Here is a 25,983-nt window from a genome sequence, read left to right on the forward strand (position 1 = left end):
TTTATTCCTTATTTATTCCTTATTTATTCCTTATTTATTCCTTATTTATTCCTTATTTATTCACTTTCTCTGAAGTGATTTTCACACCAATAGCAGCACACAATAGATAATGATTAAATTTAATTTTCTGAAGTTGAAAACTTCTTAAAGAAATCACGATAGACATTTGGTTAATCTAAGTTGAAGTCACTCAAACTATGCTTTATCTCCTATTAACTCCAGCATACTTCGTGGCTTTCTTAGTTACAAGAATGTCATTAATGCCTAGCAAAAATGAATGAAAAACCTATGTTAATAATTTAATTACTATAATATTCTTGGTCAGCCTGTTGGGCACCAAGTAGTGTTCAAGTACACATTTACTACCCATAACATCATTTTAAGATCTATAAAATGAAGAACACCATATGCATTCTATAAACAGCATGCTATTATTATGACATTACAAGATGGAAAGTACCACAATAAGAGAGGATAGCAAAGCCTCTGTCTACAGCAAATAAGAATAAGCCTAAACACAGCAACCACATATACAGCTGCTTACCTTCAGAAGGCCCTAGGTAGCAAAGGATCTCCAGCAAGAGATGCCCTCCCCTCCATTGCCAACCATTAAATGAGATCTGATAAGGGGTGGATCCTGGCTCCACCCCTTCTGATCACTCAGGTACATTGCATGCACCTGAGCTCCCCTTGGTTGGCCCTGCCTTCCCTTCCCACCAGGTGCTTAATCACTGTTTCAGGCCATGACTTAGCATTTCTGCTACAATTACAATTTTCAGAAAGTCAGCAAAAAGTCTGGTTATCCCTCACATACTAGCTGCAATTTTTGAGTCAGTACTGATTATTGTACATTACTGGATTGAATATACAATTCTAACAACAAGAGAGCAATACTGAAAAATATTTTATTAAACAATAATATATCTCTGGCAAATGACTATAAATCAAAATGATTATTCTTTCTGAACCTTTCTTTTAAGAAGTCTCAAATCAAGTGATTCAGGTGCTTTAAGGTCAGCTCCAAGTAAATACTGAATTCAGCTCAGTAAATTATTAGCAGGAAAAAGATGGAAATGGAGGGTCATTTAACACAGATTAACTGCAAACAGGTATTTTAAGAGTGTCCTCATGTTACCCAGAACACCATTCTCTTTTTCTGTTTCCTATTTCCTTGGTTGAAATATGTGCAAATAAAACTTTTTGCCAGAACAAAATTTGCATATATACAGTCTAAAAATGTGATAAATGCTGAGTACATGCCACAAAAACTTACTTTTGAAAACAGTGTTAATGCATTTTTTTATGCCAACATAACTGGACAACAAATATCAATCTGAAATCTCTTCTGTATATTCTTTGCCAAGGAGCAATTTCCATATTGACACTGTTTAAATACACATACGATAGAGGCCAACAAGGGCACGTTGGCTATGAAAAGCATCAATACGTACATCCGCACAAAGCTCCCTAGCAGCATTTCAGAACAAACAGCTGGAAACAAATGAAGTTTGCACTCTGTTTTGAATGAAGTGCCCGTGACAGAAGCAGATGAACTGAAGGAGGAAAGGAAAATACAAGGGCATATTAATTCTAATTTTTTATTTGCTGATCTTAAGCTGCTTTGTACTTAAGGCAATGTCAGAAATAAGTACTAGCTAACTAACCAGAATGCAGTGAGCTCCAGCCCTGACTGTAACAGGACTGGAAGCAGAAGACTTAAAAGCAAAGCTTGCATGTTTTTAGGGATTTCCCCTGGTATCCTTTTAGGTTACACTTTTCTATCTACTTCTTACTCTGAATGAAGTACAGACCTGTCTACATTTTGCATTTTGGCTTTACTAGCAAATACAGGCTAGACCCAAAGAAATATTTGGTCATCCAGAAGTCATTCTTAAGTTCCAGCATCTGATGTCAATTGCATCACCTACTGCATAACGCTTTCTTATGTCAAACACACTCTGGATACATGAATGACAGCATGTGCTGACACAGCTAGAAGTCAAATATTTGCTGTGTATTAAAGGACTCCTATTCTTGCAATTCCATTCATAGAAGTGTGAAACAATTATTCCCTTTAAGAAAGCATACGTGAGGAGAGTGAAAATAGAACATTTTAATTTTCATATCATTAAATAGATTGTGAGGCAGGCTTACTCCAAATGGAAGTAACAGAAGTCTTTCATTGACATTTTGGTTCAATAAAGCTGACTTAATTTATTTACTGTTGATTTTAATTTATGATATTTACTGCTGATTTCCATGGGGGAAAAAAAAAAAAAAAAAAAAGAACAAACAACAGCAACAAACAAAACAAAACATGAAACATCTGGTAGAGAATGTAAATTTCTAAAATAACATAATAAGATTTGGGACAGCTTTATGAGCTCATTTCCAAACAGTTCTATTCAGGAGCTGCCTAACACTGAAGGCAAACATCTAATCTTAATGTGCTCATCAAGATCTGTCACAGATAAATTAACTTCTTAAGCCTGTTTGGGTTTCAAAACTTAGGTAAAGCAGGCCCAGTGCAGTATGCAAACCTACAACATAACTGATGTGGAGACACTAATCAGCACCTTGTGGAAATACAACTTAGGATGTTTTTGAATAACTACTATTAAAGGAAGTATTGGTAATATTGAACCTCACCATTCCCCACCCCCAGCCCATCATTCCTCCTTTCTTCAACAGGAGAACTTAGAGTAAAGTAGTATGTGGTATGTGCTGGTATGAAGAGCATCAATCCAGAATACTTCATATCCTAAAATGTGATCTAGCCTTCTTTGGATCTAATCACCACCCAGGAATACAGAAAAGGTCTTTAACATGACTATTCTGAAACATGTCCCACAAAGTTCAACTGTTAATTGGTGTATATTGTAGAGAGATACAGTTTTGAAAATTCCTTGAAACAGTTCTACAAGGCAACCGTAAGGAATGCCCTAATATCAAGGCAATCATCTCTTCTGAAACATGATAAAATTGATCATTTCTCAACAGTGGTTATCATAGCAGTAGATTCAATGGACTCTGTTCTTTTTCAGACAGTAGCTATATCATGCCTTTATAAAGTCTGGAATACATGGCCTATGTATCAAGAACATCTTTTTTGCAATTGCATATGCAATCTCATCTCTCCTTATGGGGATAAAAGAAAAAATAAAAATAAAAGGAGAGCTATGATTTGTCTATCTATTGCTAGATAGATATTGTTTCTTGTAAAAAATGTCTCATACAAAAGCTCTTAATTCTGTTAACTGCAATGAAGTAGACTGTTAATTCTTTAAAACATGTATTTACATTTTTCCCTGAGAAAACCAATATTTTCTCTATTTCATTCAGAAGGAAACACAAATTAGTTCCCCAGAATGTTCCTCTTTTCTACATTTAGAATATTTATTTTTCAAATGTGAAACAGAAAGAACAGGTTGTGAAGATGAAGGAGTAGTGACAATCTGCTGGGATCCTGTGTTTACATAGTGTTTTTAATTTCAAGATCAATGATTCCTTCTCCATTTCACTTTCACATACATGATACACATAGAGAGGAGATCATCCAACATCAAAATGCTACTACCTCTGCAGTCAGTATGCGATGAATTTTACAATAATATTTTGAAGTTTCAAATGACAGTCTTAAACAGTGATGACAGGATCCAGCAACACACGAGTTCTATTTGTTGACAGTTTGTATGCACTGCAATCTGCATTATTTCTTGTGCCTAAACTAGGGATAGCAGTAATAAAAGAGGAGCCACTGTGACAATGAACAGAGGCAAATACAGGATTCTTTTTCCATTTTGACATTCTTATCACAGAGTTCTCCCTCCTCCAGCACACATTTGGAGCACAGTGTTCAGCACTGCAATGCTTCTAAAGCTTCTCTTGTAAAAAGATCCAGGGGAGAGGTGGCTTCTTCAAAACTCTTCACCAGTAAGTTTTAGTAAAATCTGTTCTAAATTTCTCTTCAACTTCCACAGATGATTCATAAAGAGGGAATAAATCCTGGGCTATGTTACAAAAAATGTGTTATACTACTGTCTATATTTCATTATGTGGCTATCAGCAATGTCAAATTGTAAGTGTCCTTGCACACAGTGCAAATCACTGCCCAGCTGTACAGCAGCTGGCTCACACTAAGCCCGTGAAAGGTCGAGGGTGACACAAATCCTCAAAGTACTGCTGGCTCATCATGGTGATCTTTGACGGCCAGAGAGTGCAAATGGCAAAAAAAGAAAACAAACATTTTCCTTCACTTAGGATTTCTTAAATGATTTAATGTCTTTGTCTCCTATGAGAAGCAGTTCAAAACATCTGCAGACTGGATGCCACTGTGCATGAAACAGAGGCCTCTAAACAAGCAGATTTCGGTAGCCTACCTTGACAAAGACATGGGAATATCTACAAAGACCTCCGCTGACCTAGCAGTCTCAGTGGGTTCTCAAGTAACATTTTACTGATAGGTACATGACTTCCAATTTGCAAAGCCATCAAAGGGCTGAGATTTAGCCAATTGTCAATCTCTTACGTGCTGAAAAAGTTATTTTGTTCTGAAACTGTGTAGCAACAACACTGGAGGAGAGTACTCAAACAAAGGAATAAGCTACTAAAGTGGATTAAATTGCACTACATTTAATACATATATATTAAATAATCTCTTTGAGAAAAATTCTGTATCAATTGCAGTTTCATACTTAGCATGCTTAAAGCAGAGGAAAAGTAAAAAAGTAACACTCCACCAAAGCTCACTACAGGCTTTCCTACAGAAACCTAACAGTATAGCAGACACCTAACAGAGAAGCGTACTAAAAAATAAAGCCAGACATACACACAAAAGTTGGTACTGTTATAACTTCCAAAATAGATCTCTCTATATTTAGTTTTGATCTGCTGACAAAACAGACTTCAGAGACTTCTGATAGTTTTATAATTTGAAAATTAAACCCTCTTTTGACAAGTTATTTGGAACATAAACATGGTAAATGGTACAAGTTAACAATATGATACGTAATGAAAATGCACAGGGCTCAGGGGAGAAGTTAGGCATGAGCTACAAATCCAGGAACTCTGTTCAGTTCTGTTAAAAAAAATCTTTACATCCAGATAATTATCTTCGTTACTCAGGTGACTACGACACAAGATGAGGCTACATTATCATCTACTTGGGACTTCTGCTTCACTGCCCCCTATCTATAAATTATATATTATTCTATTTTGAGAAAGCAAGAGAGGAAAACAAACAAAAACCGCCATTTCCAATTGCACAGGATGATCCTAACCACTCACCAGCAACCATCTTCTTGCAAGCTGTGGACTCAGGAATCTTGTACTCTGCTGCTCAAGAAGTTTTGTCGGGGGACAGGAAGGGTCTTCACACCGTTAAGCCCTCAGTCTTGCAGTTGACACAGATCCCAAATTTCTCAAAATAATCTTCCAGAAGACACAAAGACACACAGCTGGTCTTTGTGACTTCGTGTGCACTGTTTATGCCAAAAACTTCCCACCAGTGTTCCTCTGCTCTGCTTTAAAAGTAGTGTACATCTGGACTGTCACGAGAAAGCAGTTGCCACCAGCACTTCCTCAGACACATGGATATAGCTAGTCTCTGGTTATGATTTTGTGCTTTGCATCTTGAATGAGGAATCCTGTTTATTCCTGTTTGTGTGTCCTGTATTTACATGGGGTGGTGGGGCTAGACACCTAACTTTGTTATTGCATCTATATTGCTTAATTTAATTGTATTGGAAAGCTTGAGACTAGCTTTTGTTTAAACCTGTTTACATTTCCAAAATGCTCCCACGGGTATTTAAAATTGATGGATGTAAAGCTAAAAAAATCTGAATGTTCTTAATGTCAGTCAATACGGTTAGTATAAACAGTACAAATTAATAGAATTTTATGATGTAACTGATTTTTAAGAGTAGTAAATTCAGATCAGTTTATATTGTAATGGTAGGTAATTATGTAAAATATATACACATACAAAATGAGGATGTGCATGCACATACAAATAGTTTAAGGCTGTCCAGACTGCTTTGCTTTGGGCTCAGTTGTATTCAAATACATGTATTAAAAAGGTTTTTTTAAAAAAAAAAAACACAATATTTTTCAATATAAACTTTTTTACATGGCCACTATATTTCTATTTCAACAGAAGTGTTCATATCACTGTACACTGTAATGACAGTGCTTATTCAAATACTATCCTTGAAATCACGTAGAGAGAATGATAAACAATTAGTCCAAGATGAGAACTACTCTCATAAGCAGTCCCAGGGAACTCAGCTGGACTAAGCAAGTCAACAATTTGACAGTCTGGCCTTATATAAACAAGTACCAACACACTGACCTTAATTTAACAGGAATTCTGTCCTTACCATGCTTTTGCTTAATATAAATCTGCTGTTCTAAGTATTTTGTCTTAAATCAACAACATCACAAAAATACCATTAGCCAAAGACAGCTGTGACTCCTAACTCATGCAAAGAAAAGTGAAGGTTTACTTTGAGCTTTAGTAGAAGGAGAGAGCATCACTGGTACTTCTTTTTTTTTTCCTAGCAATTTTTTCCCTCTTTCATTATTCCATTTTAGTATTTCAAGTTACTGCCTGCAAAAGAAATTAGAAAATGTTTTCCACATATAACTTGAATACTTGAATGCAATCCAATGCACTCTTAATAGACAGAAGTTGTCACAAATTGTTCTTTTAAAAAGTGTTTTAAAACATCTTGTTACTTATACTTTAATGCCTAGATTTTGAGGTCCAGTTGCAAGTGTTTTCTGTAGAAAACTGGGTCAAGCCGGTGTTTGACCTTTGACATAAAGCTGCCCTCACTCCAGCTAGTCCCAACAAACTGGGCCCAAGACAATAAGCTGCTTTATAGCTATTAGCCAGGCCAGTGTGTTTCTCCAGGAAGACCTCAAGCTGAAAAGCCAACATGCTTGACAACCACAGCCAAGGTACCAAGGGTCCAAGCACTAGACATTAGAAAACAAATGGAAAAGCACACATGGCTACATCTGGAATCCTAATGGGCCACCAATGGTTCCCAGCTAAAGGAAGAATTACCAATGTTATTTTATCATCCCTTGTGCTAACTTAGCTGTTTATGTACAGCAATAAATGATTTTTTAAAAACATATTTGGGTCATTATGTCATATACCACCAGCAAGTACGATTGTTTTATTGTGCTTGGAGTCAAAATACACTCCTTTACCCAGATGTGAGGGAAGTTCAAAACCTCTACTCCTTCTGTATTCATTCCTGTTGGACAAATGGATTAAGTTTTTAAAAGGGAAACTGAGAATTTTTATGGCCTGTACTCCCATCTCACTAGTAAAATTCACACTGATATTTTCCTACAGAAGTTTGCCTTGCCAATGATAACATTAAATATTAACTTAGTAAGCAAACCAAAATTTCAACCAACAGGAAATGCCAAACATTTTGATGTCAAAACACCTCCATTCTCTTTGTCCAAAGCCACAATATGTTACATTAAGAAAATATTTTTGATATTTTTTTTAACCTGAGTACTAATTCAAGGCAAAGTAATCAGCATATAGTGTATTGAAAATATATAGATATATTTACTAATAAAATTAAAAGAGGAGGACTCTCTGGTTATGGCCATAAATGTATACATGCAAAACCAAGGTTTTTCAAAATGTATAATCAGAATGTTCTTTTTCCATAAACAAATAATGGAATATGGAATTTGTGTTAAGACTTCTGCACAGTTTTTATTATTATGGCATTTAAACATTGAGATTAAAGCAGACTACAGAAAAAACAAAACTAGATCCTTTGGCATTTGCTACTTGAGAAAAATATCAACAATTCAGTAAATAATAGCAGCCTGAAGTATAATGTTTTTAAATATATCATAATAATTTAAAGTAAATGAAAGTCTTGACATTTGTAAAGAATACTATTTAACATTGACAGTATCCCAACAACTTTATTCAACAATTATCAATTATTTTGCAATCCCAAAAGACATTAAAGTTGTTTGAAAATATTGAAGGCATTTGAAAATAAGTGCAGTTTAGCAAGTGACAGCTGAATCCAGTTCCAGTAACTCTAAATTAATTTCAGTGGAGGCTGGATCAATATGCAATAAAAATTAACAAATAATTCAAAGAAACCCAGTATTTAGTGTATGGGGGGGTTCCTACTCAGTTGTGTTTTCCCTATTTGTTTCTAGACCAGACGTACTTTTCCTGTCCATTTAACATCAAGCTGCAGATGAGCAAAGCTGTAGCATGTTTAAAGCCATCCAGCTTCACAGAAGATAGTACACCACCTTCAAACAGGTAATTCACAGTTTTGCCAACCTGCTCACAGAATTATAGACAAACCCTGATGGAAAAACTGCTGAAGAGCAAATGAGCCAAAATGATTCAAGACAGTGCTAAAAGACAAATGAGAAAGTGCTAAGCATGTGCATGTCTGACAGACAACACTGATGACAGTGATGCACAGCGTGACACTCTTAGCTACATTACAGGCAATCCAGATAGAAGAGATGGTCAATATCCTACAGGAGACTTATTAGTTAGGAGAGAGCTCAGAAGATTTTTGGGTATCTTATCTGAAGCAATCTAAATTACTTTCATACATAATAAATAAGGAAGTGGCAATTAAAGTAGTTATCTGCAGAAAAGTCAATACTAGAAGTAGCTTATTTTCAAAACAGATTTGACCATCTTGTTTTTCCTTTACTGTTATATCCTGGGTAACTCCTGTTTGCCATGGAAAAACAGATGTGTGAATTTGATACCCCGTACTCGTTCATTTGCTTTTAAAGCTGACAGCAGAGTGCAGAATGTGAAATTTCCTTGCTTTTGCTGCCACATGGTAGGTTAAAAGCACAATTAAGTAAATAACTAAGTGCTTCCCCTGATTTCCAGGAAAAGCAGAAATATTATATTAAACATAAAAGCAAAAAACAAAACAAAACAAAACAAACAAACAAAAAAACCACCACCAACTCAACATCATAGCAACAGTAGGGTCACATAGACACTGTACGGTCACTTAAGAAATATCTGTTCCATTTTTCAAAATGTTCATTAAATAGGGAAGCACAATATTTAGAAATTCTGGCACTGCTGTAAAATACCACATCCCTGTATAGCATAGTGCAATATACCTTCCCAGATGGTTTTTACTTAATGCAAGAAGCAGAGCAAGGATTAGAGAAAAGTTTGAGAAAAACACCAACCATATTGTCAAATACTGAAAAGATAAATAAACATGTTTTCTACACAAGGAAGTGGTTCTTTACGTATGCCAGTTACTCCGTCATGTTAAAATTAGGAAGATTTCATCCCTGACTAAAATAGATTTAAAAGATACTTAAACCCCAGGAGACCTTACACCAACAGATGTAGAAGAAAAAAAAAAATAAATTCTGTACTCAGTTCCTATTTCACCTGCAAACATTTGAATTATTTTCTTCCATTTCCTCCACTCTATGCCTCCATATTCCCCACGTCTTCTTTTCACAGGAAGAAAAACTGATCAGTTGATTAATTAATCTGTGTTTGCCACATTCATCCATGCAAGACTCTACTCTCTTAAGCACAATTCATTACATTAAAACAAAGTTTAAATAACACAGACGCTTTGTGAGATGTCACAAACAGGAATATCACTGTATGCCAGTATTTAATAAATAAATAAAATAAAATCAGATTTCCAGAGTCTTATTAATGAGTCCTATTCTTGCCACAACAGTAATTGTATTGCCATATACTGAAACTAACTCCAAAAACAAAATTGAAATATCACTGCTAAAAGCATGAATTGTATTTATTGGTGGTCTTGGTTATAATTTTGTATGTATTTAGCAATAATAATGAGTAATTTCTAGTGTTTCTCAGTATGCTCTCATAAATCAATTAGAAAACATCAGTTTCTAATTTTATTGGTCTGCCATTTAGCTCAGTAACTAAATTTTATTGTGGAAAAAATGTGTTTTCCCCCCAGTGACTACTTGGCAATCGTGTGTTGAGTATTCCTACTATTAATTAAAGATGTTTACTCTTGTTTACTTCTCTGTATGTCCTCGTATCTCCAACAATTTTAAAAAGAATGTTGGCAGCTGGCAAGAGGCTTGTCTAACAGCTTGATGCAGCTCGAGAGGTTCCACTTTGGTTGAGTCACAAAATGGTGATCTCTTCAAAATTTGTTTGAAGAGATAAGGCAAATATTTTTGAAAGAAAAATATTCAGAAGTACATTTTCTGCTAGGCAGTAAGAAATATTTTACACCAGTGCATAAGTACATATTTAAAAGCAAATATATGTTTACAGAGAGTTATGAAATACTTCCACATGTGATCATATTTTCACAATAATGGTGACTATAATACATTATATTGCACATTAATTTTTACTGTTGAATAAGGTCCTGGAGCCAAGAATACTGCAGACTGTAAAGCACAGCCTGTTGCAGCATATTCCCTGGCCAGCTCTTCATACCACAGATGTCGGGCTGCTGTCCCAAACCACTGCACATATTTACTGGTGCTCTCATTTTTTCATATTAGAAGTCCCATATTTAGCTGCTCTCCTTAGTAGCATTAACCAAGCAGTTCATAAAGTGCAGCTGCAAATAGCTAACTGCTTTGTGAAGCCACTTGTTTCATGCTCCCCATAAGATCCACCATTAAGAGGGACTAAATGGCCCGTGACTTAGGCTGAGGAAGTTGCTCAAAAGCTAACTAGCATCTTGATTCAGAGGGCAGTTTTGAAGTAAATGTAAAACACCAAGATTAAATATAGGTCTATGATTAAGCACGTGAGGCAGTTCAAAGTTTAAATACAGTGTCAATGAAATGTCCTGTTAGAATAAAGATATGGTCTTCCAAAGTCAGAATAGTGATAAATTCTTTTGGAAATGCTAATAAGGAATACCAATATAACAATGATACACAAAGTACTGAAAGGGCAGGGCTTCCAGCAGAAATTCTTGTACCATGTGTGAAGATTTTTTTTCACAGCAGTACAACACTGTTTCTACTGAGAGAGGCGTGCGTACAGGCTGTCCTCTCACGTGTGAACTAATACCTGTCTTCCAACAGAATTTTATAAGTAAACACATCCAAGTTTAAGCTGAGAATCTCAGGACAACTCCAGGTATCCTATCTTACTCAAGTCAGAAGTGTCCAAAATGTGAAGGCTTGCAAAGTACTAAGCTTTAAGATGGGTGTATAGCTCATTATTGCCCAGTTTTTCACACAGGCCAGCATATTTTAGGTAGAGAAATTTCACTGGCTAGTAGAAAAGCAGGAAATTTTTCTTAGGCAGGTTTTTTTTTTTTTTTTTATTAGCAGATGTTAGAAGCTGCTCCAAGGTTTGGAATGTTGAATAAATCCCAGTGGAGACAGATTAGTAGCAGAAAGCAGGTGAGGTGGTCAAAGGTGGATGGAAAATACAATTTATCAGATTATTCTGCAATTTGTCACATTGGTATCACCACTGAGCATGTGGCATGTGTAAAAGCTTTGGCAACAAAGAATGAGTATCAGTCCTCCCCTCAGTGTAGTTCAAGATGAATTGTACAGCAAACCACCATGTTATCACTAAACTAAACAAGAAAATTCTAGAAAAAATTACTTGTTAGTTCATAAGAAGTCTATGGTATCTATCGTTGCTCTTAGAGAGTAGAACAGGCATTCTACTAGAAGGAAAACAAAAACAAACAAAAAAAAACACATGCTTTTCCTCAACTGGCAAACTAAACAAGGTAAATATCAACTGCCACACCAAATGTTAGGTATAGGCCTTTGATCCTCTTTTCCATATAATAAATACTCAGTAAAACATATAAAAAAATCATATATATACAAAAAAAAAAAAAAAAGATCACAAGATCAGTTCTCTCACATACCTGATAGTAACAAATGTGGGTCTCCACTTAAACTGTCTCCCTGGGAAGTGAATAAATTAAAATTTTCAGAACAACCTAGGAAACACTAAAGTCTGTCTCTTACTCAAAGCACCTGATTAGTCTGATTTACTGTTACAACCCTAACACTATTTTATTCATATTATGAATAAAGCCATATGATACTGTTTTGTGTTGAAATGCTATAGCATCAATAAGATAATTCAGTTACGACTGGAAGTTTCCCTCCAATTCCCTTCCCTTCAAGAGAATATCAGCATCAAGCAGTGTATATACACATTACCTGGAGCCCTGGCTCCTGGCCAGGAGGCAGTTGAACATATATCACAAATTGGAAAAACAAATTTCAAGATTGGTGATACATTTGACTTCTGTGAGGAAACTGAAGTGTGCAGTTGAGTATGCAAAGACATAGGCAGAAAAGAATATCCATATATATATATATATATACATGGACATGTTGGAACTGGTAATGTAACTAAGAGCTTCCTAAATTGGGGTGTTGTGGGTTGTTTTTTTTTTTTTTTTTTTTTTAATTCAGACAATCTACCCATAAGTGCAGTCTTGACTTTGCCATTATTTTTCATTAATGGATAAAAAGATTATAGAATTATTTTATAGGATTTTTCTCACATGTGACAAACAAGAAATACATATGCAAAAGTAATGCTACATTGACTTGTTTTACTATAAGGATAAAATAAAATTGAACAGAAATAGTGAAGTATGAAAGCACCACTATTATATGCAGATTAGCTAAAGGACAAGGCATTTCATAAGTATGTCTACATGACATGGTTTCATAGGACTTTGAGCAGAAAGGCATAGGCAATTGTATCTCAGAGAAGGAGCAAAACAGTTGCAGTGTTCAGACTGTGTGCTTACTCTCAAAGCTATTTTTACACTGCTCCAAACAGGACTTGAGAGGTGACCCTTCCAAAGATTTGAAAGAGATGCTAGATGATGTCTTAGCTTTATTTATTTATGAAATGGAAAACACTGAAGTATAAAATAACTTACAGTGAGATTGACTCTGCAAATGTCTTCAGTGTCAACTCAGAATTATGTAGCAACAGTGCTCTTAAGATAACCCCCAAACATTTTATTATCTTTAAAACACATTACTGCACAACAGCTATATGTGTATATAGATATATCTGAAACATCCCGTCAAAGCATTGATTATTCAGTGCCCATGCATTCCTTTTTGAAGATGAAAGGTGAGAAAAGACCTATTAATACCATACATGTGTACTATGTATTTTTTCATTTAAGTGAATTCTGAGTTTCTGAAAACAAGAGTAAATCATGCAAGGAACTAATTCAGGCAAGAAAAAGCAAGGAATGCTAATAAAACTTATTCATTAAAAATTACAATCAAATTGCTTATACAACTTTTCCAGTTTCAAAAAAATCATGTACAAAACAATGAAGAAGATTTTCCTATTGGTGCATGGTTCTCATCAATATGATGAACACTCTTCCTTTAGACCCAACCTATGTCTTCATAACAAAAATGTATTTTCTTGGAAAGCCAAATTAAATGACCTTTAGATCACTGAAAATTGGCACATTTCATACAAATTGTGCTTTATTCAAGTCCTCCGTCCACTCATGTAGTTGTACTACTTTCATTACACCAGTACTTATGCATTAGAGTAAAAAGCAAACAAAAACAAAACCTAGGGGTCCTGCTGCTAAGTGGCCTACAGACAACTGGAAAAAAGGACTGTAACAAGTTCAGGCAACCACTTGCCATGATTTGACCTACCTCAAGTGTCAGTAAGGTTCTCTTATAACCATGGTCAAAGAGTGAATGGAAATAGAAATTACAGAAACAGTACAGGGTGAGTGGTGGAGTGCCAGTAATGCTATGAATGAAAGATCCTGCAGCTTGGAGGATGGTGTACTTCAGAAAAATACATAATTTAATTAAAAAATATAAAAGGAAGTAAAATGAAGTGTGCAGACACATCACAGTTGTCCTGACTGAAGAAAAGTGATTTCAGAAACGCTGTCAGCTGCAGGAATACTCAAGTGATAATTTCATGAATGGAAAGAAAAGGAAATATAGTATTTTTTCCTTTTTAAATCCTCCATCATTGCATTCTCACTTGCACAATACATGCAGTATTGTAGATGAAACAATACACAAAGCATAATTAATAGTCCCTCATGTAGGAGCTGTTTCATGTATGCAGAAGTGCACCAACCCCAAACTAATTTAGGTGTGAGCCACTTTAGGTCCAGAGGCAGCCTTAACACAGAAGAGTTGAGTTAGTGCAGATCTCTGCCTCATCTGTAGGTCACCCATTCTTTATGTAATGTCACAAACACAAAAATTTTCTTCATTGTTTCACTGACCCTTCATTGCACATTCCTATGGTTTAACTTTCTAATTCCTGAGGTTTTTCACTGGGCTTATTTCAAGACTTACCCATGGTACATAAGAGCTGATTAGACACCAAAACATGAATCGCTCTGGCCGCAAAAGAAAAGTTTACATATAGTTGCACTTTCTTCAGGGAAGTGAGATGTCTCAAATTCTGAGCTTAGTATCTCAAGTACTTGAAGGGAGCATATACACAGGAGGGGCAACGGCTGTTTACAAGGGTGGATAGTGATAGGACAAGGGGGAATGGTTTTAAACTAAGAGAAGGGAAAATTTAGGTTGGATATTAGGAGGAAGTTTTTACACACAGAGGGTGGTGAAGCACTGGAACAGGTTGCCCAAGGCGGTTGTGGATGCCCCATCCTTGGGCATCAAGACCAGGCTGGATGTGGCTCTGGGCAGCCTGGTCTAGTGGTTGGCGACCCTGCACATAGTAAGGGGGTTGAAACTAGATGATCATTGTGGTTCAACCCAGGCCATTCTATGATTCTATGATGATTAACTTCTGCTAGTACAATTTACTTTCAAGTAACTTGAACAGATGAAATAAGTTACAAAAGAGTAGTATTTCCTTGCTCTAAAACTACAGAAATTCAGAAAAGTAGATGATGTAGAGGAAACTAGCTATTCCAACCATGGATTCATTTATGAAAACTCCTCTGAACCAACAGACATGTCTATTAGTGAGCTAATCATTCAGACTCCCTGTATAGTGTAACACAGAAACAAGCACTGTTTTGCATGCTTTGACTCAGTCTAAGAAACATGTCTAACACAAGTCAGATGAAGCATACCCTACAGAGACTTACTTATATCTAAGGCATATAGGCAGAGCCCAGAATGACTGAAACAAATATAAGTGTCTAAAATTATCTGGGATTAATTTGTTTGCATGTTGCACCTGCATACATGTTCTTGGGATATACCATCAGTGAATAAAGATACTTGTCTGTCATTTAGGTATGCAAAATGAGTCCATGTACATGATAATTTTACAGAGACTAGACAAATTTCTGGTTCATTTCAGTTAATATATTCACATATTAGCTCCACAGTCATGTAAGAGATCTTGGAAGATCATAGTTTCTGACATTAGCCTAACCAAGTGGGTAACTAAAGAAGGTGAATTCTGTTCTTGCATGGTCAGCCACTCAACAACCACTGGTTGCAGTTCACATACCAGTCCGCCCACCAGGAAACTTGCACTGGGCATGGCAAAGCCTGAGAAAATGCTTCTTCCTCTCCTTGAACTCAGGACCCATTGATGTGAGAATTCCTACACACGGAGAATTCACAGTATGGAGGATTATTAATACAGCATCATAAATGCTAACATAGCATGACAAATACCAAGATGGTTTGTTGCTTTGTCATTCTCAACAGGCAGTCTTCTCAGGACCCACTAGCTCAAGAATGACAATACTGTCATTGGGATTGATTTTCAAAATAAAACTGGCTACTTATAGGACATGATTCGATTAAGTTGCAGTCGCAGTCTGCCTTTAATCCTCCTGTTGCTCCGACGCACAATACAAGACTGCTGCTTGGAAACACTTTGCTTCATTTATCAGATGCAGCCCTTGCAAAATCACTATTCAGTGGCTAGTCTTTAATAGACTCTCAGAAGAGATTTAATACATGTGATATTTAGTATGTGCCATTTAGAATCACAGACAAATACAGATCAAGATCAATTTATTTGCTTATTAAAGTCTCTAAATATTTACCCAAAATAAAGCATATACCTAGAGACAAGCCAGACACAAAAAAAGAGTGTTTTACTGACTTAGATAACTGAATATTTTAGAATGATTTATTGATTTAAAACTACATCTTAGGGTAACATAAGAAAATCATATTATTTTGAGGAACTTGGAAAAGATTTTAGTTTAATTTTTGCATTTGGTAAACAGACAATATTTAATCTGTTTAAAATTAAGCTCAAAAGATCAGATAGGCTTTTGAAGAGCTCAGACACTGCAAGTAGTTTAGCATTGTATTTGCAGAGATACAGCCAGTTTAACCACAGAGATATCATTTGGTCTATAACTTAAACAAGCATTGATAAAGTTTTTTATAAAAAGATGCTATCAGCAAAATAAACACAGTACTTTGTATTACTTCAAAGCTTATTTATAATGTGTTTAGAAATATTCAGTGGAAACAGGAAAATAATGTCTTGATTTTCTAAACTTTACAACATCTGCTTTTACTTACTTGCAGCATTGTAAAGTTCTCTGGATTTCAAATGGGTAACTCTTGTCTTCTGTCTGGTCCCAAATTTGAAAGTGTTCATACTATTTTTTAACTTCCACAATTTTCCATTTTTTTGTGCATGAACACAGCCATACAAAAATCTTCGCTGCTTTGTAACAGTAATAAATACTAGTTACCATAACTTAGATTTTAAATAAGCACATTAGAAACCTGCTAGGAATTACTCTTCCCTCAGATGACTGAAATTCTTCCATCATTATGATTTCCCTATGTACACTGCCTCTTTTAAATCAGATTTCACACTGTTTATTCATTCTACTGTCCCCAATTGGGTGTAACCTACAGTAATTTCCACTGGAAAAAGCATTCTTTTCTACAAACACAGTTCTCTTCTTGTTCTAGGAGAAATGGCTACAATTTTCTACAACAAAAGAACTTCTCCTTTAACATTTTCTCCATCAATAAGAAAGGGTGCTGCCTGTAATCCTAGGACATTAAACTGTATAAAATGCATGTGTATCACTTTAACACTTTACTATGAAAGTGTATGAAGATGTACTATTGCATATATCTTTATTGATTCTCTTCTGCATTAAAAAAATCAAAGTTCTTTGTCATTCAATCAGAAGTCATTTCAAAAGCCTTCAAGTACACCATCACATGTTCTTCGATAAATACACCTTACGATCCAAGTAACTTCCTTTGCCTGCTTAGATTCCAGGTAGAGAAGCCATTGCTGCTCATGAGTCACTTTGTGGCTGCACATGGGCTAGAACATAGGGCACCTACTAGGGCACATTTTGCTGCAGTGTACCTTGGTCTCTTGCTCTCCAATCAGGCTATTCAGCTATTGAATGGTCTGGCTCCCATCTGGCGTCATGCTCAGGTTTCCCTCCCATCAATCAGTAGCACCTGGGGGGACAGCAGGAAGAAAGGAACTGGTGGAAGGTTGTGTCTTGGACCGCTATTGAGGTACATGGCTGCAGGGTGAGGCAAGAAGGCTCTCTTCGTGCTCCCATTTTGTTGCAATATGAGATGAGGTCACAGTCGGACATGCCCAGGCCCCAAAGGTTGGAAATGCTTCCAGGTAGTGGCCTAAACACAGCTTCTGTGTGCCTGACAAGCAAAGGCAGTGAAAACAGAAAAATTTCCTGTGTAGTGTCTGAATAAGCAAAAGGGTGTTGCTGTGTTGTAAAGAGCTGTGTAGCAACGATGCTTCTCATTTCTTACTAATTTTGCAACAACAACAACAAAATGGTTAGTTTTACCTGTGACTTTCCTCCTAAAGCCATTATTCTTCATCCCTATGTCTGGAGTAGACACTGGAACATGAGGTTTGCGACTGGTAGATGCACAGCTGTAGGCTTTGTAATGCATTGATTTACAGCAGAGAGTAGGTGGAACCCATCTGGCCAGCTCAGGCTGAGCTCATGCGTACTGGGTGATCTTTTATCAAATTCAAATCTGCATCCCAAAATTTCCTTTTTAATCATTTTTCAAGGCTTGGCAGGCATACTGGATTCCTTTCACCTCAACGAAACTTGTGAAACGCTCGGACTTTTTTAAAAATGCATTTTTAGAAGTTAAAAAAAAAAAAAGCAGTATTTCAATAAGTCTTTTCTAAATGACTCCCATGTAGTATTAGATTTAGCAATATCTAAGCTCTAAGTTCTAAGGTGAATTTTCACACATACAGGTACCAATGGGTACAGTTAATATTTTGGTTTCCCAAGTTACAATGGCAGCAGGTTACCTGAACACTAGAGACTTTAAAATGAAATCCAACCCACTGTTATAGAATTGTTGGCACAATAGTTTGAGAGTTAGACTTACCCAGTAATTTGCATTTAAAGCCCCAAGAAGCAAACAGGAGACCTGCTCCCTCCTGGGTACTCAAATGCTATTAATTTCAGTGACTGTTAGGGAAGTCCTTTGCCCCAGTTAAGAAAGATATAGGAACAAAGTCAAAATTTAGATTCTCAGAAATGCTTCATACTTTTTGCCTGAAACATCTGACAAGACACTAGAATCTACATGTTTAATATGTTCCAGGCTTCTTGGGCAGATGAAATCTTCTGCATTCCCTAAATATAATGCTCTAACATCCCTTACCACCCACCTATCTATAGACTCCAGTTCCCCATTCACAACACTTCAGCTTGGAACATTTTAGGCAAAGACTATAAAACAGAGAGTATCCTCAAGACTGCTGATGCTTGAGGCACTTCTCCAAAAACAAAAAGGTGTGGAATTCATTTCCAGATCCAGTAGTTTCAGCATTTTTGATACATGTTACAACAAACACCCATTAAAACAGGATCTGGAATCCATGACTCTTGCCAACATCTTGCCTTAGTTAGAAGGTTGAAAAGCCATGTTCTTCAGTGTTTATCCTCCCTGGCCACTGCCAAGCTGTTTGAAGCTGTTTGAATAGTTAGAGGGTGCCTTGTTCTACGATAGGATCAAAAGATATAAGTCTCATCCTCTGCATTTTCACCTAGAGTGTTCTCTGATCTTTTTATTGAGAATAAAAGTACCTGATTCAAAAGCACAGATCCTAGTGCCAGGACGTAGCACCATCTTTTTTTTGTGGATATGGGCCGTCTTTGTCAGTTTTAAAACAAATAATATGTCAAATATTTGAAAGGAGAGTCAACTGCAGAATAACCCTCTTGCCTTTAGTCATGGATAAGGTGCTTGCTGAAGCCAGCAGGGCCAGAAGCAAATTCTTGAGCGAGCAGAGTTGCTAAGCCTGCCAGTGTCTACCTGACGAGCAGATGGCAGAAGTCCTCTCTACTTCCATATGTACCAGTGTACTCAATGAATATCCCAAATCATTTCAACGCTGTGATGTTCAACAGGATTTGTGATCCTCATGTTTGTGAGATCATGCCCTTTGACACCTTTTGCAGGGAGTCAAAAGATTTAGGAGAAATTTTTTTAAAGTAGAGAAAAAGATCATTGAGTGAGACATGCATTTCAGGCATTTATCCTCTTTTTTGCCACAGCTGTTATCTAAAACAGCCCTGATTCTTCAGATTTTGGTCTGACTCAACACGCAGCATAATATCTAGCCAGGAGAGCTGTGACATTTAAAACCTCACCCTTCTGTGATATAATTGATCAGCCTTCTTGTTCTCCAAATAAGTCACAGGAGTGGACGTGAGCAGGTATAAATGCAATGCAGTAGGCTGAAGAAATGGAGATAGCTTGGGATTTCTGGAACAAATATCAAGTTCTAAGCTTCAGCAAGGGTAATGGAGACAACTCAAATCTACTAATGTTTCAACTTAGGAAGAGATCTTCTGGAGCTATACACTGTTCTTGGGCACTACAATTACAGCTACCACTAAAGATTTCTCAACCCTGTACTCAGATGATTACTGCAAATAGCCCAGCTCCAGTTTCCCTCAGCTGCCTGTATGAATCACTCTCTACGTTAGTCCATGCAGAGAAAAGAAGAAATGATGAGAGAGGATAGAGCTGAAAAAATCTAGCATCCAGCAGAAAACACATGGAGACAGAAGTAGAAGAGATGGTAGACAGAAAGTCAGATATAAACTACAGTGTCTCAGCTTTGAAAAATTACTATTGAGCACTAAAGAACAGGATGATCAACCATTAGAAACTTGTATATCAGACAGCTTGCAGAACATACCATTTAAAAGCTCCCTAGTCTTTGAGATGGACCTTGAGAAATGTTTTAAGGTAGAAATAGACCAGTTTTCATACTGTATGGCCCTCCTCAAAACCTTATTTTTTCCCACTGCCACTCTTATCTAATGTCCACTCTAACTGGCAGTACAAATGCTTAAACAGCCAAAAAAAGATCAGCAGCTAAACCAGCAACAGAACCAGGAAAATATGGCTTGCAGTTCTCTGCATTTATTATCAGACAAGTCTCCTTAATCAAATAAGACACAGAAATGAATGTAAATAAATATTGTCCTCCTCTTCATTTGTTTATTCATTATGTGTAAGTGAGGGGATACCTCACCACTACTGGAACAGCTACTTGTGGCTGGTCAAGTTGAGTAACGAACCACTTGATTTTTTCTTGTGGGCAAAATAAAAACCCCTTTGAACAGCAATTGTGTGTGTCTGTGTGTGTGTGTGTTGCTTGTTGGTAAAATCAAACATTGGATTTTTATTCAAAACAAGCATGAAATAAGCAACTGATCATTTGTTTTCCCTTGCTTGAGTTTGATGACTGCATAAACCTTGCTTGTCTTATACTGGCATCATAACCACAGCAATGTTATTCAAACACAAGTTTTTATTTTAAGTCTCTCTCAAGATGGAAATTAAAAGCTTAAATCATGGGTAAATATTCTTCCAAATCTTTAGCTCCCCATTCTCTGTTACCCCTAGGCAAAAGTAAAAGATGGAGTTAATTTTTAAAATTAAACAAACAAAATATTTGATCACTTAGTTTCAGTTTCTTTTGGCATTGATATCTTGTGGTACTGTACCAAGCCATGAAAAATAAATAAAAGGGAGCTGAACATTTCAAACACTGTCAGTGAACTTTTTTTCCAGTTCAATGAGGTTAATAGGTCTTTTAATTCACAAATTCATAAGAATAGAATTATATGTGGTTGATATGTACTTTATATACTCATCAAAGTTTTCTACTAGAACCAGAGATTAGTTCCTCATGACAGAGTCAGGATTACTTATAATTAACAAAAAAGTCCCATTCAAACAGATTTCAGACAGCAACAGCTAATTACAGCAACCAGAATGTACAGGCAAGAGAGATGTGAGCTTGCAAACCACTGAAAAAATGATTAGACTTGAGTGTGTCAGTTGGCCCAGAGAATCTGTTCAAGCAAGTTAAAAACATGCACAAATAATTTACGGGACTTTGAACAAATTAATGATTTCATTTTGAGATCAACCCAAGTAAATTTCAGATCCTTCAGAAATGTCTTGAATTGCAAAAAAGGAGGATATATGTCGTGTTCCTTTGTCAACTGTCTAGCGCAAATCTTCAGACCTAAACAACTTGGAACTTCAGTGGTGTTTTTTATTCTTTAGTTGCATTTACTATGTACACTAGACATATTACACTGTATCCATCCATCAACTAAAAACAAACAAAGGAAAAAAAGAGAAAAAAAAAACAAGCAACAACAACAAAACAGTTCAGGAGTTTATAAATGAATGTTTTCCATTTCTGTTTGGTTTTTTTTTTTTTGGTTGTTGTTTTTAAAGCATGGCAAACACTTGCAGTGCTATATTAAAAAAAATAAAATAAAAAATCAAGGCAATAAATAAAAGGAAACAAAAAAGTAGGAAGTCCTCTATCAAATGTCCTTCTGGCTCTGTGAACCCAGAGGAAGAATTTAACCTGCTGCTCATTCCAATTATTTCTTCATGCTAAGAGAAGTATTGCTCAGTATAGAAGTTATGGTTCTCCTTCGCACAACTATTTGTAGATAAAATGTTTTATTAAATGAACTTTTATGAAGTAACAGTGCCAGCACGCACAATTTCCATTTCTTTCATATGCTTTTCCAAATGTCAAATCAAAACATGGCAATGGGATTAAAATATATTGGTAGGTAATCATAGTTTTATGATTTTAGATTTATAACTGCATTATAAATCATATTACAGGTAATTATCTAATTAACAGTCCCACATGCATTACGGGAAAAGACCAAATCAAGAAAAGACCGAGAAACCACTAATATATCTTAGATACCAATCCTTTATTTGTTGAAAATTCATTGAATATTGATGTGCTGTGACAGTATTACTATACATGCTGCTTTTGGGGGGCTGGGTTTTGATTGCCTTTTTTTTTTCCCCTTAAAAAACAAACAAAAAGTTTAGGAACACCAAAATTAACGCTATACTCTAAAGATACTTTGCTAGTGGCCTAGCAGTTGAAAAATTAAGTTGATTAGATGAGCCTTCTATAAGTTTTAAGATTCACAGGTTGACAATTTAATATTTTTCTGCAATGTACTTTTCTTCTTCTGTGCAAATGAAAATACTGGTATGCAAATAACACCTCAGTAAATCCCTTGAAACGTGGGCTGTAAAGTCTCACATTTTCAGAAGGCAAATAAAAAGCATGTTGAAGCAGAGCAGAGTTTCTAATGAGTTAATGTAAAAAAAAACCTCATACAAAAGCAGTCCGCATCAAAGGTAGCAGGCTATACCCTGACAGTCATCCATCAAACCAAAAGTCCCCTTAGTAAATGCCAATTATAGGGCAAATATGCACAAACGCGGATAGCATAAGCCATGGGATCATTTCCTTCCAAGAAAATTAGTGACCAACAAAACACCCATGCAGTGTAAACTACCAGCCTGCCCTACAGCAACACTCACTCCTGACCGGAATACTAACTACTATTATTATTTCACTCCTTTTTATTTTATTTTACTTTGTTTTGTACTTTGAAAGAGTTCAGAACCACACAGAATTTTGTTTGGGGTTATACAAATTCCTTCACAATTTGTATAGAAGTCTAACATAACTTTTTAAAAGCCATGACATGCCTATAATGTATACAGAGTCTTTGACTTCCGCCGTAAGCGAGCCTTTTTCCTAACTTAATCATACTCAAATTTCACCCCTTTTAAAGATCCTGATTCAAAAATGTTCACTCATTCTCCACAGTCCACAAATTTATACCATCTCTTCCTGTGGTATTATATGTGCATAAATTAAAAAAGAATGGTCTTGTATAAGGCCTAAAAACATTCCAGGTCCCCACCCCCCAAATCTAAGTTCAATTTATCAAGGAATAAAATACAAAATATACATTCTTACAAAATTAGCCTTCTGCATATGCACAGGATGTTTTGAATTTGAGCAGAGTTTTATTTCCCAAGCCTAAAACAAAGGGTAATACAACATGCTGTGCAAAGTCAAGCAGATAATATTAAAAGCTTTTCCACTGTTATACACTGCTATACATCCGATGCATTTCAGCCACATTTGCTAACACTGCTTGCAATCACACCTGACCAATGCTTTTTTTCTCCCAAGAGCAGAATTTTTAGATTAATTTTATCTGATACACAGTATACTGAAAAGTAGCACATTTGCTCATAGTGTCAGAGGTCCACACCTCAAGGTAGCAGCTAAAGCCTAAGGTAAAAACATTATGCTAATAAGCAAAAGCTGCTTTTCAAGAAAAAAAACCTAAATACTAGTATAATGACAGAGAGAATTAATTTTTTAGATGAAAACACTCACATTTGCCATATTTATACAATCGGATTAGAGAACGCTGCGTTAGTCCGAGTTTGATGTCTTACCTAATTGACCCTTAAAGTGACATCTTCCATTGTACAGGCCAGCCCGTGCTACGTTCGTTTATTTCCATCTTACCTAAAATTATGATGAATGGTCTGAGCTCCATTCAATTATTGAAAATGTGCAAAGAAACAGAAACAATGAAACTGGCAAAGTGCTCTGCATTCTTAGGAACAATTTAGGCTAATTAGCATCAACTTCTCCCCCATTCATCATACCCCTTTAGAAATATAAACAAACTGTCAGCTCTAACCTAACAAACAGATCACTGAGCTACTTAACACAAATTATTCCTACATGAAAAGCTCCTTCTCAGGCAATATTCTCCTCTAGGGCATCTGGGAAGCTGAGCTATTAAAATTGAAGACATATGTTTCAGTCAAACTTAACTCCTAGATTGCAGTGATGGCTGTTGTGACAGTTTTCCGTCAGCATACTGCTGCTGGCAATGCAGTGTGGGTTAAACAAAGCGATGCCACGACAGACCTCAACGATGCATGTTGGCTTACAGCGCTATCAATAGCAGCCAATTAGCATTCTGCACCTACAAGTGGAGCTATTAATTATTACTTGGGTACAACTCAAATCTCAGGTTTCATTTTGGAATCGCACGTTCAGCATCTTCCTGCTCAGAGTAGAAGGCAACAGCTGTGACAAGGCTGGCTGCAATCATGGACTCACAGCTCAGAGCAGGCCGAGGTGGTGATGCTGTCACAGGACTGTGGTGGGGAGCTGCCGTCAGCCTGAGCTCCACTTATGCTTCTCCAGAGGTGACACAAATACCAGGTCAGCTCTTTGAGCTACAAGAGGACCGGGGGATTTGCCAAGCTGGGCTCTTCTTTGGTCCTGCTAGCTCTGTTATACTTTAAAAGTCAAAACGAGACTGAAATACTTTCTTCTGCCTGTTCTCCAAAATGCGGAAGAAGCTAAACTCGTTCCCCATACCATACCTAAGACACTTTCAATCACTTCAGTAAAATTGATGACTATCTGGTGAAAGTAAACATAAACGTTGTCCTTGACCTTCCTGCCTCACAGGTATTTGAGATTTTCTGCATAAGCAAGCATAAGCCTTTTCCAGTAAAATACTGCAAAATTAGGAAACATCCTACACTGTTTTCTAGAAATACACATTCTAGCAAATATAGTCTAGGAACTTCAAAGATACTTGAAATAATCAGTGGTAAAGAGCTATTTCCTAACTGGGTTAGAGGGTCTGGGCTTTTGTTTTAGCTCTATAAAAATAAAAATAATTTTTTAAAAAACCTACTTATTTCTTTGCTTCCCTTAAAACAGCAAAACATAAGACTGCCACTTTGTGAATTAAAAGGGGTAGACTTTCCTGTCATTTCTTATTTGATTTCCTCCCATTACTCTACTTTGCTATTTCTTCCTAACTCTAATTTTGTTTTGTCGGAATTACTTGCAATGCATCATAGGTTTTTTGTTTGTTTGTTTGTTTGTTTGTTTAATAATAATAATCTTCTTCCCAATTGTTTTCTTCTGAGGAAGTTACTGAAACCAACAGTACTGGCTTTGTGACCTGTGTGCCTAAAATGCATTGTCAGAATTTAATTTTACTTATTCTTTGGGTGAAACGAGGAAGGAGGATCTTCTTTTAATGTCCTGATTTGGCCTTCATTACAGGTTGCAAACACAATTGCTTTTTCCTCTTGGATACAGAACTTCCTAGGTTTGGAGGAATGATATGAGAATGAAAAGGATTTGAGATATGAGGTCCATATACACACTGATACACACTTCATCCTGCCACTGGAGATCCTCTTCGTGAACTGACACAAGCAAGATCACATTTCTTGCTTCCAAAGAAAAGGATCCTGCATTAACAAAGATAAAATACGGCAGCCACCTCAAAAAGCATTTTACATATTAGTGTAGTTCAGATAACCTGATCCAAGAAAACTTATGCACACAGGCTAGTGAGATTTGACAATGAGCATCAAAGTTTCCTCCCTGTGACAGCATAGCTAAAGATCTGACTGACCAACAGTCAGTAACGTAACACCTCTTTATCAAATCCACAGTAAGAAGGCTTCAAACCTGTTATGGATCTCCTGAATGTGAACTGACATGTCAAAGATTTTCATCTAGACAGAAACACTTGAGGTCTGGAGTAAAAGTAATACAAGCAACAGCAGAGAAACAGCACTTGAACT

The 25,983-nt window shown here is 36.3% G+C and overlaps 1 protein-coding gene across 7 annotated transcripts in view; it reads right to left on the minus strand.

Moving 5' to 3' along the window:
* Positions 1-25,983, minus strand: part of SLC25A21 (solute carrier family 25 member 21) — a 231,343-nt gene that overhangs the window by 178,771 nt on the left and 26,589 nt on the right. The window contains exon 2 of one of the 7 annotated variants that reach the window (XM_090141346.1): positions 17,342-17,439. The exons of the other annotated variants lie outside the window; for them this stretch is intronic. The gene's annotated coding sequence lies outside the window, so the exon portion shown is untranslated. The remainder of the gene's footprint in view (positions 1-17,341; positions 17,440-25,983) is intronic. 7 annotated transcript variants of the gene reach the window in all.

This window comes from Phasianus colchicus, chromosome 5 (assembly GCF_987193195.1).
Source record: "Phasianus colchicus chromosome 5, bPhaCol1.hap1.1, whole genome shotgun sequence".
Lineage (NCBI taxonomy): Eukaryota > Metazoa > Chordata > Aves > Galliformes > Phasianidae > Phasianus > Phasianus colchicus.